We start from the raw sequence: 7,679 nt of genomic DNA, 5'->3' as shown, positions 1-7,679 counted from the left end.
CCCAAGCCCCAAGAGACAATACTTTGAACTTTTTCATTGTTATCTCTGGTATTTACATTCATATTGCTGAATAACATGCTTTCTCTGAGATTTCTCCATTTATCAATTTTAGAATAATTTATTGCCTTTCTATTACAGTAGTTCAGAATTAGCTCTCTTATGTCAACTTCACCTTTTCCTTTTATCTCATTTTCCCAAAAAAAGATAAAATGTAAGATAAAATGGTTAAGGGGGACTTGTTTGGCTTAGTCCCTTAAGCAACCAACTCAATTTCGGCTCAGGTCATGCTCTCACAGTTCGTGAGTTCTAGCCCAGGGTCAGGCTCTGTGCTGCCAGCGTGGAGTCTGCTTGGGATTCTCTCTCTCCTTCTCTCTCTGCCCACCCCCCCACCAGCTTGTGCTTTCTCTCTCTCTCTCTCTCTGTCAAAATAAATAAGTTTAAAAAAATAAAATATTTAATCAATATTCAGCATTTACATTATTTTGATTATATAAATACTGTTCATTTCTGCGCCCAGATTGTTTTCCTTTTTCAGACAATGATAGTGATAAATAAGCTCACTTTTTCATTGCTCAGTTTTCTGTGTACCTAACTCCTCACCAATGCTCCAAAATATTCAACCATTTGTTCATTCATTCATTCATTCATTCAACAAATATGTACTGAGTAACGGCTCTGTGTTGGGCACCATACCAGTTCCTACAGACTCATCGGTGGACAAAACAAACCAAAATCTGCGCTTTTTGACAGCTTTAGTTCGAGTGGGGAACAGGTAAACAATTTAAAGCTGACATAGTGACTAAGTTTTATGTTGCTTTAGAATACGGGATGTGCTCTGCGGAAAAATTAAGAGCACATCACAGAGGCGAGTGCAACCAATGGGGAAGTAGGGGACGCAGAATATGCTGAAGGAGGTTCTGTAATTCAAAATAGGTGGGCAGAGTAGCCCTCACGGAGGTTACATGTGCGCAAAGCATTGAAGAAAGTGAAAAAAATGAGCCAGGTAAGTACAGGGGGCTACAGGGGAAAGTCCATGCAGGGGCAACATCAGAGGCAACTAGGACCCTGGAGAAAGACATGCTTAGGGTGTTAAAGGACCCATAAGGGTGCTCTGATGGCCAGGACAGAGAGAACATGGAAGAAAGCGATGGAAGGTCACCAGGGCCAGATTATATCCCATTTGTAGGTCTTTATTTTTTTTTAAAGGTGGTTTTTTTTAAGTTTTATTTTATTTATTTTGAGAGAGAGACAGACAGACAGACAGCACGAGCAGGGGAGGGGCAGAGAGAGAGAGAGAGAGAGAGAGAGAATCCCAAGCAGGCTCTGTGCTGTCAGCACAGAGCCTGAAGCAGGACTCCATCTCATGAACCAGGAGATCATGACCTGACCTAAAACAAAGAGGTGCTCAACTGACTGAGCCACCCAGGGGCCCCCTGTAAGTCTTTATTTTTTATGGCCTGAGAGGTTTTGTTTTAGGTTCAAACCAAAGTTATTTCATCTGAGGGCAATGATTAGTTTACCTTTTATCTAACAGAGTACAGCTACTTCAGATAGGTCCACATACTCAGAGGGTCCCATAGACAGAAAATAACTAGTCTACATTACAAGTAGCCAAAGACTCAAACGTTCTATTTACGCCACATAGGAGGCAGTGAGTTTGGTAGACAGGAATGCTGATTCCTTCAGCCGTGCACGTCTTTGGGTGCTTAGGTGGGTAGCCTCAGTTCTTCTGTTCCTTGGGTGTAGCGTCTTCAGTTACAATATCACGTACATCATTTCTCTGTCTTCCTAAGCGGGGCAGTCCTGTTATATACGTGGTCATTTTCGCCTTGGCATGGATCCTGAGCTTCACCCTGCTTAATGGAATCTCTGTTCACACCATCAACATCCAATTCTGCCCAATAAGATGCAAAACTGGATGAGATCTATTTCAGACTGTCCTCTAGAACAAAACAAAAGCTATCTCTCTTAGTGCGATAAACATTTTTCCATCTCCTTTGCTTTAATTAGTGCTGCTAAATATATTAAGAGCTGTACAGGACGTAGGCTCAGTATTACACGAATAAGAAAACCAACATGAAGGCATAATAGCTTCTCAACGTTTCTGTTAATCCAGCAAGGAATCTTAGCAGAGCATTGTCTGTAAGACTGCATACAATGCTACCTTTATATGTATTACTGCAGTTAACCTCTGTAACCCTGTGACTGCCCAGATTTGTCAATTATTTACTCCAACTTCCAGAAGAGCGCTAGAAGTTGCCACAGTAAGTGTGCGACAAGGCGGGATCGGAGTTGGTGGCAGCGTGTCCAGAAAGACATCAGCAGACCTATGCCCCAGTCTTGCTCAGCTAAGAAAGAGAATACCTCTTTCCCCCCCACAAGAAAAGACAGTATGGTTGACCACCCTCCCTACCAGGCCACAAAAATATGGCCCAATGATTTGTCCTGGATACTCTAAACTTCTGCCCATACATTTTCAGGTCAAACTCTAGATTTCAATACAGCAAAATAGTTAGCTCTTAAATAATCTTGAGGGAATGGTTATTTGTAAGGCGATTTTCAGAAAGGACGGACTTGTAAACAGAGCAGAATGGCGATTAATATTCAAGAGACTGCCTCCAACCCTTCCCTGGGCAGCATGGACGTTCGTGTAAGGCCGGCTGGTGTTGGCCTCTGCCCAGGGAGTTCATTCCTGTGAATCCTGGGAAAGACTTTGTTATAACAAAGTTATAGTGCAGCAGAGACCCCACCATGAAGGGTGAATTCAAGGCTTTGTTTGTAGCAAAAGGGGTTTAGAGAAATTTGCAAATCCTAAAATGTCTCAAAAAGGAGCGGACCCAGCAAAATATTTTGCAGCCCTTGCATTTTAGAAATAATGTGATTCTCAAAGACAACCCATAATAGAATCCACTGAACAAGAGTTGCCTGGCTCCCCAGGGCTTAGCCTGATTGGGCAGAACAATTTAACTCAGGGATCCCACTTTGCGATTCAGCAGGAAAACACAGACATGTGTCCTAAGAAATAAAGAAGGACATGATGAAATGCTCCAATTCTCTTTCGTCTACCCTAAACGGTTTAGATATTTGGGGGTTTTAGCACAGCCTAATTCTTTCAGTAAAGCCTAGGATGGCTTACCCAATCATTCAAGAGGACTATTTACCCATGTTCCTCTCCGATTACCGTGGGGGTTCACATGAAACGTTAGATGGGATTACTCATTTTAAAACTTGCCACTTCAGAATCACCCAGAGCTTTCATTTCCCGGCTAAGAGGCCTGGGAAACGTCATGATTACCTCTGGACTGAGATGGCAGCCTGCGTCAGAGAATTTTGAGAATGTTATTTCTCTGAACGCAGGCGGCTCAGAGAGCCGAGCACCTGCAAATAGGTTAATGAGCCTCAAAATTGTTGGAGTTGTCGAGACCAACTGTTGAGAATTCCTGTGGAGTTAAGTAGGATGTGAATCCGGCTCTGAGTAAATATCATTACCCATGCTTTGTGACTTCCTGCTCTTGGGTTTTGCAGTGCGCGTGGGTTTTTCCCCTCCAGCTCAACTGTTTGGTAGCAGTTGGGTTGAGGGTGGCTGTAAGTATTCTTTAAAATGGCTCTCTTGGTAGGCAGAGGCCCTGGTGTTTCTTCCTGGAGCTGTCTGAGCCATAGAGTACTTTTTAGAGAATTCATTGCATTTTATTCATGTTTCTGTGCCAGGAAAACAAGCAATCGGCTCATGTTCTCAGAAGAAGTACGGCGACGGGTCACTCGGAGTGTCGCATTTTTATGTTGCAGCAGTCAAAAACAGCAATAGCGTCCTGGGCTCCGAACCCAGGCCCTTTTCGATCCAAAGCCACAAATGCTATTCTGATGACCTGGATGGAGAACATTTGCAGCATATTTTTGGCATGTTTTAGTGTAAATGTCAACCTCTGGTTAAAGTACATCATAAGAGGGGCACCTGGGTGGCTCAGGTGGTTAAGCGTCCGACTCTTGATTTCCACCCAGGTCATGATCTCACGGTTGGTGGGTTCCAGCCCCACGTCGGGCTCTGCGTTGACGGCGTGGAGTCTGCTTGTGACTCTCTGTGTCCCTCTGTCTCTGCCCCTCCCCAGCCTGCACTCTCACTAGGCATTTATCCACGGGATACAGGTGTGCTGTTTCGAAGGGACACATGCACCCCCATGTTTACGGCAGCGCTATCGACGATAGCCAAAGTATGGAAAGAGCCCGAATGTCCATCGGTGGATGAATGGATAAAGAAGATGTGGTATATATATACCATGGAGTATTACTCGGCAATCCAAAAGAATGAAATCTTGCCATTTGCAACTACGTGGATGGAGCTGGAGGGTATTATGCTAAGTGAAATTAATCCATCAGAGAAAGACAAAAATCATATGGCTTCACTCATATGAGGACTTTAAGAGACAAAACAGATGAACATAAGGGAAGGGAAACAAAAATAATATAAAAACAGGGAGGGGGACGAAACAGAAGAGACTCATAAATATGGAGAACAAACTGAGGGTTACTGGAGGGGGTGTAGGAGGGGGGATGTGCTAAGTGGGTCAGGGGCACTAAGGAATCTACTCCTGAAATCATGGCTGCACTCTATGCTAACTAAATTGGATGTAAGTTTTAAAAATTTAAAAAAAAATTTTTTTTAATTAAAAAACCCAAATAAATAAATAAACATTTTTTTTTTTTTAAGTGTTATCATAAAAGGGCACCTGGGTGGCTCAGTCGGTTAGGCATCCGACTTCGACTCAGGTCATGATCTCGTGGCTCATGAGTTCAAACCCCACAATGGGCTCTGTGCTGACAGCTCAGAGCCTGGAGCTTGCTTCGGATTCTGTGTCTCCCTTCCTCTCTCTGCCCGTCCTCGCTTGTGCTCTATCTCTGTCTCTCAAAATGTTTAAATAAACGTTAAAAATAAATTAAAAACAATTTTTAAAAGTGTATCATAAAAACACAAAGTGCACCCATGGTAAGTGTGTAGCTCCATACATGTCACAAAATGACCACACCCAGGTGACTGTAATTCAGATCAAGAAACAGGACAGTCTCAGTACCCAGAAGACCCTCCCCCATGCCTTCTCCAGGGCTAGCCTCTCAGGAGGAGCGACTACCCCGACTTCCAACACTTGGGGTTCTTTTTTCCTTGTTTCGAACTCTGTACAAATGGAATCAGAGAGTATGACTCTCGTATCTGGCTTTTTTCAACTATGCAGAGATTTTATGCATCTGTCCTTATTACAAACCTTCTACATCACTGTCCCATTGACAAGGAAACCATTAATCTGTCCAGTGCAACAGTTTGCTCTCTTCAAAACGCACCAAGTAAAGACATTCACGTCGGAAATAAATGTATACATGGCTGCATTATATGCTTCAGCCTGCCAATAAGCACATCCGGTTTCTAACAGAGGAGGAAAGGAACTTCCACTGGGTCTTTTTAAAGGCAGAAGAGAACCTGGGCTTTGCTGTGCAGCCACGATATGAAATTAAAGGATGGTGGGAAACCAAGTTGGGTGACTCTGTGCTTTGAACTGAAGCATAAGTGTAGTGATGTGCACACAATGTTGATGGACCAGCATGATCTTACTTCCTGTAGTTGGTAGTTCACATTATTAGACAAGTGACTTCCTTAGCATCCGGTCAAGGAAAGGACAAGCATCATCATCATCATCAGATCATCTTTCATGTCTAAGCTGAATTAAAACAGTACAACTTTGTCACTGATGGTAACGCAAGGCCAAGGATTCAGAACAGTCGGAGTCATAACGGCAAGTCGCGAAATAATTTGAGGTTATTGCTGCGTGCAAAAATATATAGGGGTCAACTTTACAGCAAGTAAGTTATGGGATTATCTTATCACATGCATGGGCACCACAAATGCAACTGCAGGTTTATTTTACCATGCATCAAGCCTAAGAACTAGATTCCAAGTGAATCGAGCACTTGTTTGGAAAAAAAAAGTAATCAACTACGGATTATTTCAATAACAGCCAGAGTTTCTTCCTGAGTTTCCTGCCAGCAAAAGGCAGGGGGTTTATGCCACGTATTTTTGAGCAAACCACATTTCTCTAATATGGCTGATCCCTCCCAGTCTAAACATTTTCTCTGAAAATGTGAAACCCTGCAATTAAATCTTCCTCGCTGAAACAGGGAGAGTTCACTGAGCTGAGAAACCAAGTGCATCTCCCATAGAGAAGACTGTGATCGGAGGGAGGGAGTGTTGTCTGGTGGGAAGATCCACTGGTAGCATGAAAACAGGAGGCTGCGGGAGGAGAGGAGGGGAAAAAAAAACACATGTGCGCATCTGAGACCTGCTATGTTCAAACAGACGTTCAAAGCTGGTTGGGTGTGTGTGTGTGTTTGTCTCTGAGACGCGGGAATACTGACAATACTCAAAATATTTCTTATGACAAAGATCACCTTTGAATTAAATAAGCTTTGCTCGTGATGATTTTCCTTCTAGTCATGTTTTGCCTTGGGAAGAAAGGAAAGAGCTTTACTAAGAAAAACAGTGGATTTGTCACTGGGTTGAAAAGTGGCATCTAATGTTTCACAAGTGTGATCTTTCCTCCATGAGGATCTTATTTGTTAGCATTTAACCACAGTGGTGTTTCACAGAGGGTCACTTTGGGAGAGGTCCAGAAATTCCTGTCTTTCCCCCTGACCGTTGCGTTGATGACAGCTGGGGGAGGCTGGGGAAGATGATTTGCTCCCCAGAATGTGATAAGTCACATAAAGATTCTGCCTTTGAGAGTGAGCGTAAGGGCACTGGAGGCAGGCACCTGTTTGGATCACCTGCTAAAAATACACCTTCATTATCTTGCCACATGTCCCCAAGTCCCCAAAATTAAGGTAATTTAAGGCAAGCTATCTCCAGAATGCCCTGCTGTTAAAATATGTTCATTCTTCTCCCAACAGACATTTATCAGGCTTAACAGCTGCCGGGTGTGTATAGTCCCAGGTATAGCAAAAAGGGAGAGAAAGCAGAAACTGAGTAAGGCACGCCATCCCTAGCTTTGTATTAAGGAAGTGACCTGATTTTGTGTTTTAGAACAAACACCCTACTGGCAACTAAATGGGCATTAGGAGAGGGGAGACATGGACAAGATTTACAAAGCTACTATGTTGAATAGTCCAGGCGTGTGTGGATGAAGGCCTTGACCTCAGTCGGTGATCACTGGGATGGAGGCAGAGTAAGTATCTGTGAAATACTACAGCCTTCACCGCTCAGTATGGTAGCCATGAGCCACGTGCGGTTACTTAAATTCAAATGGAAATGAATCAAAATTAAATAACACTCAAAATTCCGTTAGCCCCACTTGCCATGTTTCAAGTGTTCAATAGCCAGGCCTAGCTAGTGGCTACCTTACTGGGCAGTGAAGATCAAGGATGTATCTACATTTGCAGGAATTTCTGTTGGGCAAAGCTAGGAAGGCCTTGGTTGTTTCAAAACTTTATGATTAATTGTGACGTTGATGACACAAGAATTTGTAGTACCGCAGGAGCATTGATTTGAACCATACTGTGGTTTGGTATATGAGAAGTAGTTGCTTGGCTACTGGTGAGCTATATGGTCCCTGCTGCCCCCTCCAAAACTGTCATCTCAATGATAATTGGTGATTATGGAACTGTCCTGCATAACACATGTATATATATACGCAGTATTA

The 7,679-nt window shown here is 43.2% G+C and overlaps 1 long non-coding RNA gene across 1 annotated transcript; it reads left to right on the top strand.

Annotated features, from left to right (window-relative positions):
* Positions 1-661: 661 nt before the first annotated feature.
* LOC144616351 (uncharacterized) lies at positions 662-4,662 on the top strand. Its single transcript, XR_013555495.2, has 3 exons — positions 662-772; positions 3,709-3,897; positions 4,107-4,662. It is a non-coding gene; the product is annotated as an uncharacterized LOC144616351 (long non-coding RNA).
* Positions 4,663-7,679: the final 3,017 nt, after the last annotated feature.

Source organism: Panthera onca, chromosome B2 (genome assembly GCF_046562875.1).
Source record: "Panthera onca isolate mPanOnc1 chromosome B2, mPanOnc1 haplotype 2, whole genome shotgun sequence".
NCBI lineage: Eukaryota > Metazoa > Chordata > Mammalia > Carnivora > Felidae > Panthera > Panthera onca.
This window is presented reverse-complemented; position numbering and strand designations above follow the sequence as displayed.